The sequence below is a fragment of the Mesoplodon mirus genome (assembly GCF_964341445.2).
Source record: "Mesoplodon mirus genome assembly, chromosome: 8".
In the NCBI taxonomy this organism is placed as follows: Eukaryota; Metazoa; Chordata; class Mammalia; order Artiodactyla; family Ziphiidae; genus Mesoplodon; species Mesoplodon mirus.
The window spans coordinates 28,211,472-28,225,009 of NC_138984.1; positions in this window are offsets into that span (position 1 = coordinate 28,211,472).

Below are 13,538 nucleotides of genomic sequence, written 5' to 3' on the forward strand. Positions count from 1 at the left end.
TACTACAATATTCTTTCCAACTCCTTTAAAAATCCACTTGTTGTGTCCCTAGTGTGTAATATAGCACATTACTGCTCAATAATGGAAGCCACACACTCTGAATTTTGGTCCAGTTAATATTCGCATTGGGACAATATTTTCCTCTTGAAATTAAGCAAAGTGTTTCCTTACCCATTTTGCAAATATGTTTTGTAGTCACAAGTAAAATATGCATCATTAAAAAGGAAATTATTTTGATTGATTTTTTACCTTGTTTATATAAATCTAGAACTACCTGTTTTTTAACTCTAATTGAAAAGAACAAAAATTGATTTTATAATCATAGTCAATTTTATAAAAATTGGTTTTATAAAAAGGACATAATCTCTAATCAAGACATAGGAAGAGCTTGAACAATTCCATTTTGGATGTTCTTCATCTCTAATCCTCAACAGCTCTGAACATTAGCTTTATCTTGTAATTGACTTTTAGTGCTTCTGGCCAAGCAGGCCCTGTTGAATAAAATCTAAAAGTGCTCTGTTTTATAGATCATTTGGATAGTAGTATGATCTTGTTGCTTTTTCCTGAACACAAACTGAAGTGCCTCCTTTCCTCTGCAATCACTGCTTTGCCTGGAGAATGGCTTCTGTGAAAACACTGCAGGAAAGAGTCTGGCTTCAGAGCTATGGCTCCTGAAAATTCTGAAAAGGACCTATGTGTTCCTTAATTGCCCTGCAACATACTCTTATAATATATACTGAGTATCTTATAAATGTGATATCTAAGGCTAAAATATTTGACATAATACTTTCTTGCCAGATAAATGGCTTGAGAGAAAGGTAACAGCTTCTTATTAGTGCTGGGAAATAATGAGATTTTCAATCCTCTCTATTGATTTCTGTTGGAAAGGAACATGATATATTTCTCAGTCATTCTCTAAAGATTAAACATCTAACCTTAACCCTAGTTTGAAATCAGTGGAAGTGATTTTTTTTTTCAGAGACCCAAATCTGAGACTTTTGTAGATCTGACTTTGTTGTCCCTTCCCAGGGTTTTAAGTCAGTAGCAGGGATTCAGAGACACAGATATTTTTTCTTCATACAACTCAGTGATCTTACAGGCATTTTCCCCCTAAGAACAAGAATGAGAGGAGCTCACTCTTAATCTCCTCCACATGGGCAAAGAGGCTTTGGCTACACACAGTGGCTCTGTCACTGGAATGTGAACTCCATGAAGGCAGAACATATTTTTAGTTTGTTTACTGCTGAAACCCCATTGCCCATAACAGTGCCTACTGAAAAGTTCAATAAATATTTATTGAAGAAATAAATAAATTTATGCATCCATCCATTCATTTTATTTATTTATTTATTTATTTATTTATTTATTTTTGACTGCGTTGGGTCTTCGTTGCTGTGCTCAGGCTTTCTCTAGCTGTGGTGAGAGGGGTCTACTCTTCACTGTGGTGCACAGGCTTCTCACTGCTGTGGCTTCTCTTGTTGTGGAGCATGGGCTCTAGGCATATGGGCTTCAGTGGTTGTGGCATGTGGGCTCAGTAGTTGTGGAGCACGGGCTTAGTTGCTCTGCAGCATGTGGGATCTTCCTGGACCAGGGTTCGAACCTGTGTCCCCTGCATTGGCAGGCATATTCTTAACCACTGAGCCACCAGGGAAGTCCCCATCCATTCATTTTTAATTCATTTAATCTCTTTAGATACAGATATTTAGTGATTTAGATAGTGTCATTACTATGATTTCATACATGAATTTCATGTAAGAATGTCTTACTCTGGATGACTGAGAAAGCATATCCTGAGAAGGAACCTTACTTGATAATACTTGAATGGAAAGAGCAATTCCAGGATGGAAAGGTGAGGGGAAAGAAGGAACGAGTCAAGAAAAGTAAATATGAGGGCAATCTTACTGAACAGATTACATCTTTATAACAAGTGTATTTTGTTCTCAGTGTCAGGTGACATCTTCCCAAGATATCTTTGGGGAAAAGGGAGGAGAATTGGTCCACTGACTTCCTCCTCTCCCCTGTCTCTCATTAGTCCAAGCTAAATCTTCCACACTTTCTGGTAGAGTTACCTGACCTCTCCAAAGAGGTGTTTGAGAAGCAATGGTCCTGAAGACCTGATCCAGCCAGTGTACAGAGGTAGTGATTACCCCACCAGTGGGCACTGTGTGGGTAGCTGTAGTGGCACACTGGCTCCTGATCTTAGGCAAAACAAACTATTTCTCAAACATCTCCATCCAGAAAACTGGACAAGTGTACCTGTCTAGGTTGAGCATAAACTGAATTTGCTACTACTAGTAATCCAAATCCCAGTCCAAGTATTCTACAAGGTATGAGTGGCTGAACTGGGACTTGAAACTTAGGTGTTTGGTTATATATCTACCTTGTTACACATGAAGTTTTCTCCTCATCTATTTCTAGTTTTAAGTATATATATTTAAGTCAAGAGGGAACTGTGCAAAAAAAAAAAGGGAGAAAGTAGGATTGAAGTCATATTAAGTACACACACACACACACACACACATATACAGAGCAGTGTTTTTGAAGTCTGCTTTTTCTCAGAAGATCTTCTCAGGTTCGTTAATCAGTAATGCATCTTCAGACAAACAATTAAAATTTAATCTGAGGAATCGGGTTCATCTGCTTTTATGTTTAATATATTGCCATGTTTTCTTTTTAAACACGTTTCGCTACTAAAAAAAAAAGTTTGGGGAAGAATAAAATTGAAGACACCATCGACTGTAAGTCTGTTATTTACTCACTGAAATCATGTACATGTATAATTGACACTTTGGAATAAACAGAAAACTTTTCTGTTCATTAAACTATAAGGGGTTCTGAGGAATCAGAAGACACCCAGAGTTTATAGCTAATTTACTCTCCTTCAACTTCTGATTATAGCATTTATATAGCATTAGGATCTAATTTGAGCATGAATCATAATGCACCTGGGGACAGTTGTGAAAATATTCTGAGCTCTTTGCTACCAGTGGGTGGAGTAGACGATAGTTATAGGTGCCCTAGGACACTGCCAAGATAAGAATCAATAAAATTTAAAAAGTAATGATTAAGACGCAGTTTGTAATAGCTACTTCAGAGTTCTTCCTAAAGACCAAAAAATATGTTGGGACAGTGACGCTTACCCATTTACATAACAGGAGATCATCTAATCAGACTAAGAACTAACTCACTAAGGTCTAGAGTCTCTTTTCGTGGCACAGGACTGCATACAGCTACCAGGAGGAAATGCTTGAGTTTTACTCTGTTAAAGCCACCCTCTGGAGCTGCTGTTTCATTTCTGATACTACTTATGCTCATTCTAGTAATGGGACAACATATGAGAATTCCCTAACCTTTTTGTCTCAACCCCTTTCTTCCCACCATCCAAAAAATTTTATCTTTACTTGCCAATTTTTACATCCAAAGCTTATTTTTTCTAAAAGTTTTATCATTTTAGTTTTTATATCTAGTTCTATGATCTCTTTGAGTTAATTTTTATCAATGGTGAGAGGTAACATGTAGATATCCAGTTTTTCCAGTACCAGTTATTGAAAAGATTATCTTTTCCCATGTGTCAAAATTACATTAGCACATTTCTGGAAAATAAACTGGCCATATATAAGTGGCCTATTTCTAAACTTGCACTTCTGTTCCATTAATCAAAATCCTTATGCCAGTACACTGTACCTTTGAAATCAAGTAATGGAAGTTTCCAACTTTCTTTTGCCTTTTAACAATTGTTTTGTTTAATCTAGAACTGTGGTGCTGTCATACAAATTTTACAATTGGCTAACAACATTCATAAAAAATAAATGAAAAAATTTACTGGGAGTTGCAATTTTTTATAAGATGATGTAGCCTCATTTCTCTCTGATGAGTACAACTAAAACCCTTGGACATAATACAACACGTAATCATAAAATTACTCTGAAAGGTAGAAAGGCATACTAACTAGGGACCCCAGGACTTCAGGTGGAGCTGCCTCATTGCCTGGGCAGGACACTTAATAGGCTCTCTTCATGCCCACAGCCCCTGTAGATGTTCAACAATCATTAGATTAAGCCAGTACATAATGTCCAGGGATGAATGGAATCATACAATCTCTAAGACTCCCTCCAACCAGAAGGCAGAGCTGTGCTCATACAGTCCTTGTGTCTGCAGCCACATGCAGTAGGGTGATGGAGGGGTGTAGTTTTTTCTGTGGTGTTCAGCTGGACCAAAGTCTGTGCCATCAAAATGTCTATCCTGCAGGACCTCCTTCTCTCTTGGTCCCCTGCCCAGAAACAGCAGGCTTATCCTGCTTTGTTTTCATTTTATTTCTGTCTGCGCCTGTTAGTGTTTTAGGGTTGTGCACTTCTTCTGTGCCAAGAGCAGGACAGATAGAAGACAAAACAAAAACAAAAAACAGGGGCTTACCACTGAATTTCTCCTTGAACGCCCGAAGTTTCTTGACAGTCTACTTTCTTATCTCTCCCTTTTAGAGTCTTCTGCAGTTTGCTTCATTCATCTTTACCATGATTTTAAGTATCATAAGACCTCCACAGTTAATTTCTAGTAATTCAAATTGATAAATCTGATTTGAGATACTTTATGCACAGAAAAAGAAGCCTTTCCTTGATTGTAATCAGAATTTATGTATGTATGAACATATTTGAATTTAAAGTTTGGAATCAGGAAAATGACCTTAGTTTATTGTAAGGATAGGTCATTTTATATTCATAGAGGTTTTTCTCTCTCGCTCACTTCCCAGGGATAAATTATTTCCCAAGTTGTGAGGTCCTAATGACATAGTTATGCTATGAATGATTTTTCCCTTAGATAAAATTTTAAGGATTTTTCAGTGTAATGACTACACACAAAAGGATAAATAAATAACTTGTATAATATTATTTTGAACTCTTTAGTTAAATATTTTGGCTATATCTTGTCTCAGCTATGAAAAATTTTTAATTTACAGCAACTATTGAGGAAAAATATTTCTTTGTTTTGGGGAGAATTCTAATTTTGTAAGTTAGTCTTAACATGATTTTTGTTCTGTTTTCTTTTATTTAAATTTTTTCATGTATTTGTTATTTTATCATAATAATTTGCCTCAAAGATGAGACCAGACCAGTGTCTATATATCTTAATGGGTGGAAAAATCTGTGTAGAAAAGTCTGTGCCCTTTTCATAACAATAACTTTTTAATATAATCAATTTAAATATTTACCCTATAACAGCAATCTTAAACAATCACAAACTGTACTGCGTATGAGTATATTTATTGTGGGGTATGTCCCTCTAAATATAGTTATCCCATGTTCCTTTTTTTTTCACTCTAAGTGTCTTACAGTTTTGTCAGTTATACCTCAATAAAAATGAAAAACATTGACAACAATAATACTAAAAAAATCATCATGAAATACTTCTAACTCCACAGAAAAGTGTAACAAATAAACAGGCCTTTGACACCTGATTTTAAGAGATGTCAGTATTTCTCCAAATGTGCTTTAGATCTGTTTTAAAAGTAAATAAAACCTTATATATACTGTTGAAGCCTGCATTTGCACATTCCCTATCACATTTGCTCCCTCTCCAGTGAAGCTGAGATGGGTCCTCCATGCACAAACAACATTGATCTTGTGTTTTTTTAAATTAATAGTAAACTCAATTTCAGTTGAATTTACTATTATCAATAGTACTCTCATTATGATTCATATAGATCTAATAAGGTTTCTTAACTGAGATTTAAATTCTAGCTCTTCTTCAAATCTGCCAACTCCCTGGTCTACTCCCCAGCTCATGTTCTTGAAGGAGCACTCCCCATGCAGCACAGCAGTTGCATTGATAAGGAGCAGGGCGACCTGTGGTGGCTGGTACAGGCAATACAGGCATGGCTTCCTGGAACTGCCCTGAGACCCAGCTGCTCAGTCTCCTTTTTAATGCCATTGATCATTATCAGAGACCCCAGCTCCTTTACTCTCCTGTCATCATGGTCACTATGTCCTTATAGTTCTCAGCATGAAAGTCACAGATAAGGGCATGCAGATATGGTTCATGGTGAAATGTAAATGAAGAGAACATATTAAATTAATAGTTTTAGATAAAATTAGTCATGGGGAGAGAAAAGGTAAAAGTGAGACCTCCACCTCCATAAAAAAGCAGAAATTTAATAAACCCGATGAAAGGAAATACATAGTTCTGTGTTTCCAGTGAAAACAACTAGGCTAATAACTACAATATGATTATTTTCAGGCTCCTTTCAGCTTGATCCTACTTTATTTTTATTTTGACCCTAATCTAAAGTAAAACAGTATAAATTCCCTCATAAATGTTCAGTTTCAGTTAATAATACTCAAAAAAGAACCATCATGGGAGGGAGCTAAACATAATTAAAATGAGGATCTTTCACATTTCCTATCCATACTTCTTAAAGAAAAACGAGAAGTTTTATTGATTTCTTTTTTAATAGGCTGTTGAAATGTATATCTTAGGTGTATTCAAGGGCAAATAGAATCAAGAAGTAAAGCTTAGAGCTAACATAAATATCTTTGAATTTTAGAGTTAACATAAATATCTTTGGAATTGTTTAAAAAAAACCCACAAATATTACAGAAAATCTCTGATAACCTAGCAAATAGGTTATTTCTTTCTGTGTCCAAAGACAACATTGTCTACCCCCAAGTCACAAAAATATTTTATTGTATTTTTTTCTGAAAGGTTTATAGGTTTAGCTTTAACTTTTACATCTCTAATCCATCCCAAATTCGTTTTCCTGAGGTAGAGGATGAGGATCATTTTTTAAATGGATATTCAGTTAGTCCAGCAACATTTGTTGAAAGTTTTCCTTTCCCCACTAGATTACACTGGTTATTTGTTGAGAATCAGCTGAGGGTATAATAGCATTTTTTTAAAAAAAATCCCCACAGAAATATTCTTCCCAAGAAGAATAAAGTTAACCATGAACAGAAATGCCCCAAACTGCTATTTCCCTAGCATAAGCCCATCTATCATCCACCCACACCTACATATATAAACAAGTATAAATTATTTGTAATGATGATAATAATACACCATGGCTACTAAAAACACTAGCTTTCCTAAAGGAACTTGGTTAGAAGGAGCTTACCTTCTCAAGGAAGTCATTTTTAAGACTTGCATACCTACCCTCAAGATGTCTCCTCTCTTCATTTAGATCTCCCCCATCCAATACAGACAGAAGTGTCATATTCATATTTTATTTCTAGTATATATTATATATAACATCTCATATTTCTTTTACTGTGGCATATATTTTTGGGCATTGATGTTATTATCTACTTATCTTTCTCCCATACTTTGCCTTTGAACTTCCTTGGGCAATCATTTTATTTTGCAGACCTTGCTCCTCATTTCTACTCCTATATCACTGTGCTTGAAATGCAAGTGTTTAATAAAAAAATAAAAAAATATTTAGGTACAATCATTTGAGCTCAGCTTTAATACCACCAGTTATCAGAAGAAAACCTTATTATTGAAATACTTTACATTCAGCTGAAAACATTTTAAATGATAACACATAAATAATGTTTTCTCAGTGTACTGTTCTATTAAAATAATGTGGGTCACCTGGTGAAACCAAGCTGCAGCCTAGACCGAGTGAGTCAGAATTTCTGGCAGTGGAGACTGACAGTACCAAATTCTGGAATTACAGATTAAAAATAAATTTGAGGCTAGTCAATAGAAACATTTCAGTTCACAACTTCTATCGTATTTATACTTGAACATGTTCATTTTTGTTTCCTTTAATGCAGATGGAGCCATTTCACTGGAATAAATCTTTCAGGAACAAATGCATTCTGTTAACTACAGCTTTAAATATATATTTTCCCTAAAGAATATGAATAGTTAATTATAAGGAAGTTTAGTCTACCTGTGATAATTATATATAATTTATTAATTCATTTTCAAAACAATATATTTTATATTGTTTTATATTTCTGTACTGTGACATTAAAATGACAGTTTACTTAAAGCTGATAGGACATTTTCATATTTGACAGCAGTTACCTCCAAACAAAATGTTTCAAACTTGTAAGTACGCATGTACAAAGATGTGAATATGGAATTGATAGGGTATGGGAAAATAATGGACAGATTTGACCAACTCAGGATAGGTGAAGTCTTTTAAACTTAGCAACACCTTAGATTTTATACAAGGGAAATAGATAGGGGAAATCAAAATGATGCATTATGAGGATCTTTCCTCTGCAGAAAGTCTCAGCTTTCACTAGAATCAGTTTATGTACTCAGGAAAAATGTCTAATGATTGATGACTCAGTTTGAAAGGATTCTGCCCTCTCTGGAACTTTATTTCATCTAGTCTTCACTGCTTCTACTTTATTCTAGTGCCTTTCAAAATATTTCTGTAATTCATCCAGCTTACTTTTAGTTGTTGCACTGGGAACTTTGGCCAGTCGCAACCTATTGTACCCTGCCTGGAAATGGCTGTAAGCCCTAAAATTCTACGGTCCACCTATGGTGAGGAGAAGATTGTAAAATCTTTAGAAGAACAACTTTGTTGAATTAGATCTCATTCACAATGTAGGGTGTGGCTCAAAAAGAGTTATGTTGACTTCCTCAGAAAAGCGACAATGTAGACCTGCCATCCTTTTGTCTATTAGGCACTTTTTTTTTCCTCTTCCATTTTAACTACACATCAGTTTATTGGGCATATTGCCACATGGTTTGATTACTACATAGAAACAAAAGCCAGTATCATGGAGATTTCATAAAAGTCGCTCATTGTAATGAATAAAATTATGGGGTATAAACAGCAACCAAATTTTAAAAATTAAACAAACTGCACTATATTCCATATTTTTATATCATTTGATACTCTATGTTTTATGTGATAAAGATTTTGAGAATTTGGATTAGATAGTATCATAATTTATAGGCTTTTATAAATAACATGAGAGATTCTCACTATATTCAAGAAGTTAAATAACAATTTCTAAATTGTTTCTAAAGTGAATAATTTCTAAGTATGAAAACACCTTGGTACTGAATACACCAAAGTTCTGTGGGATGGTACTTTGATTTCTCAGTATTATATTGTTTCTCCATCCTACCAGTCATTACTTCTCAGTGATTATAGAATCTGGGTGAGAACAAATTTCTAAACCATTTACTTCTGCCTGTCTTATGTGATACTGGGTAAAAAAAGTTTGTTGTATCAAATCTGTTCTATATATAGATAACACCACACATACACAATCTCTTTTTAAAAAGATATTAATACATTACTAGATTATTTAGGTATCGTTTCATTACCCAACTATTCTAGAATTTATCACTCCATTCCTCTCTTTGATATTCTTACTTCTCTGAAAGAACAGAGTGCCAGGCGACTGTGCTCTTCTACTTTGTTACTTCAAAGTTTCTCTTATCTGTAAACTGAGATTCTTAGGAAATTTTATTCAGAAGCACTAAGCACTTTATTGAACTACTGCTGAACCATAATCACTGAGCTTTAATTGCTGAGTGATTAAGGACAAGGCCATTTCTAGCAGGGGCAACAAAAGTGTGGGAAGATCATTGAGAATATAAGAATAGCTGCCTAGATTATTCATAGTACTGCATTTTCATCTTTTAGAGATGAAAGCATTTTATGTGCTAATCAAGAATCATTCATCCACCTGGACCCAAGACTTTCTCTTTGACAATTTTTCTTTAACAATTTCCTGATACTGGTTTGGGGTTCAACCCAAACTTACTGACTCATGACTGACCCCCTTTTAAAAAATGGCAACTATTGCAAATGGCAAAAGTCCCAGTTAGTCCTACAGTTAATTTTTTTCTTCCCTCATTTTATTGTCAACTCATACATATACGATTATCAGCTGCATCAACTTCAGAGTGTTCTCTTCCAAGCTTTCCTTTCTGAGAAGGCTATGAAGGTAGGTGACCTGAGGATGTAATTCACCTTTCTGCACTATTACAGCCCTACCTCCACGCCTCAAGAGGATTTGGTGAAATACTGATTTCTGCCTAGACTCAGTGCATCTGTAGGTGGATCCAAAACATCTTTCAATATCACACAGCCAGTTGTCTCACTTCTCACACTTACATTAGTATTTTTCATTGAAATTCATGTTTTCCCCCTCCCTGTAACACACCTGAATTTTTAACGTCTTAAATGCAAACTGGATAAAACTAATGAAAAGCCAAAATAATCAGGATGCAAAATGTTTGATGAATTTCAAATTTCTCCAAAGGCTAGGTTTCAACCTCATATGTAGAGAGTGCTAATTTATATAATCATAGGTTAGTGGAACACTGCTATAAAATAGTGGCTTAGAAACCTGAATGTTATGATAGGGCATTTTAAGCACTTTATTGAACTACTGTTGAATTATAGCCACTGAGCTTTAAATTGCTGAACAGTTAAGAACAAAGCAATTTCCATCAGTGACTACATCAGCATGGGTATATCATTGAAAACATATTAATATCTGCCTAGATTATTCGTAGTACTATATTATCATCATTTAGAGATGAGAGCATTCTATGTGCTAATCAAGAGCCATTTGGCCACCTGGACCCATGCTTTCCTACTTTTTTTCCTCTACTCTGTTGTTTTTTTGATAGATTTCATGTAACATTTACTCGGGATACAGAAGAGCATGAGCTGCAGAACAAAGACAACAGCTGCCTAAGTGTTCATGCCTAGACCAGGGGTGCCCTCTAGGTGTCCTCTAGGTGTCATTCAGGGACTAACCTGTGATCCAAAAACCTATTCCAGGTGCTCTTAGGAGCTGGTGTCTCATTATGTTCATTTTCACTCTAGGACAGTAGTTGTAATTTTTAATTCTGGCTTAAGTACATAATCTACATAAAAACTCACTAATTAGAGAAGCTATCTTGAATTAACATATTGAAAGACAAGATGTATCAACCAACAGCAGTTGGTCAAAATGTAACAATTTCAGTGGAAAAAGTACCCACAACTGATTCTTAAGGTTTCATTCACTAGTGCTTTCTAAGGAATTAGGGCACTAGCTAGCAAGGGTTAATGTGTGCTCTGCAAAAGTGACTTCTGTGTGTTTTCCATCCTCTCCTTTTCCAAAAGGAGATGGCACACACTTGCCTATTCCTTCATCATCAGTGTGTTGAGGGCACATAATTTGACTTTTAGTTAGAGCATATTACTTAGCTTCTTGTTAGAAATCAGTTCCATGATGGCAGGTATCTCTGTCTTTTTGTGTCTCTAATATATCCAGAGAACGTAGAACAGTGCCTGGCACATAACTGATGTTCAATAAACATTAGTTCGATGAATGAATGAATGGTGAAAAAGACTGTAACTCACCAAGAGACTTAGGACTCCAAGGTAGATGCAGCACCTGAATGAGAAGTTAGAGTAGTCTCCCTAATGAAAGATACGCATGTGTATAGAAGAAGTTGCCTTCTCATCTTTAATCTCCACTTCTTCTTTGCTAAGAGAACTCTGATGTTGCTTGGGGCAGCAAAGTGCCTACCTAAACACACACTGTCCCAGTCTCCTTTGGAGTGGGGAGTCAGATAAAAAGGGAAAGAATTGGACCTTTCTTTCCAACTATAATGGGTAACAAAAGGAGTTTGGTACAGATTTCAGCCTGATATTTGTACTTCTGATCTGACATTGGCAGTTGCCTAAAATCATGCTTATTTTTATATAAGAAAAATAAGCACTTACTGCACCAATGAAGTTGAGGGTTTTTTTAACTTGCACATGAATTCATTTCTAAAACATATCATCAGTACACCTCTTTTCCACTCCTTCACTTTTAATTTTCCCTTGATATATTCTAATTTGGACTCTGACTCCAGATATTAATGAAACCACTTATTTCTCTTAATCTCACTCTAACATAAAACATTTTAACCTTTGCTTATCCCTTATAATTTTCTCCATGTTGGGTTTATTGACACCACTAACCTGCCTTCCTACTAATCAGCATCCTCCTTTTAATCTCCTTCATGAGTCTCATCAATATTGGTACTCTCCAGGATTCTATACTCAGTTTTCTCTATTTCTCACTTTATTATTGTCTCTTCAAATATACTAGCAGGGTTTCGAATGGCATCTACATGCTGATAACTTTTATTTTTAATTAAAAAATCATTGAGTATAACAACCCACAAGCATGCAGAACATAATGTAAATCCTAAATTTAATGAGTCATCAAAAAGTAGAAACTTAGCAATCACCACTCAGATCAACCAATACAGTATCAGAGCACTTCAATATCTCCATCAGTCTCTGTGGCCCCAAAAGTAACAACTATCCTGATTCAATGACCATTGATTTGATGAATTTTGTCTGTTCTTAATTCATATAAATTGTGTCACAGAATGAAAGTTTTGTGTCTGACTTTTTTTCCTCAACATAATGTCTGTGAGAATTCATCCACGCTGCTCTGTGTATCAGTGGGTTTCTTTCTCCTTATTGCCGTATTTTATTTCTTGGTGTGAACATATCACAATTTGTTTATCCATTCTATCCATGGACATTTTGATCATTTCCAGTTTTTTGGCTATTATAAATCATGCTACTATGGACATTCTAGTATATGCCTTTTCATGCAAATATGTACTTATTTTTTGGATGTGATCCTCTAAGTGGAATTGCTGGTATGACTGAGGAGGACCCCCTCCAAGTCCTCCTCCTATCTCTTGTGTGTAGAAAAACTTTAGCCTCCTAGGCCTTCCCCAAGTTCTAAAGAACAAATTTAATCAGAGAAATAAGAAAATGCAGAGATAAAGGAAAACAGTCAAACAAGGCAAAATAATAATAGTTTAGCCATTAAACAAAATCAAGGATTTTAAGTCCTCCTCAAGGGCTATAGATAATATCCTGAGCCACATACTTCAACTGTTTTGCATATTCTGAAAACCCCACACCAGGTGGAAGAAGTTAACTATATGCTGACTACAAGCACATAGACCCCAGACTAGTTGGAACCAGAAGGTTGATGATATGTTGACTCCCGATTACCTCACCATCAACCAGTCAGAATAATGTCCACAAGCTGATCATGAACCCCACTGAAGCAGGGGCCTCAGTCCTAAAGCTGCAAAGGGATGAATTCTTCTAACCATCTGGGGAAGCCTGGAGGTAGCTCTTTTCCAGCAGTGCCCCAGATGAGAATACAACCCTAGCTCACACCTTGACTTCAGGTAGTGAGACCCTGAAGCAGAGAATCCAGCTAAGGGTACGCAGACTCCTGACTCAAGGAAACCTATGAGATAATAAATGTGTGTTGTTTTAAGCCATGACATTTGCAGTAGTTTGTTACACATCAATAGAAAACTTACCCTCCCTCCACCCAAATCCTTGTATTATGAAATACTTGACCTTACTTCAGTAGATAGCCCTGTATTTGTCCTTCACTAGAGGCATGGAGTGCTTCCTGGTGGTACTTTGTTTTGTTTTCCCATGTAGATAGGATTGGTGGGTGTTACATTGTAAATTTAAACTTAATTTTACACAATGACACATTCTTGAGCACTAAAAGTCAATATTCGTTCACTGACCT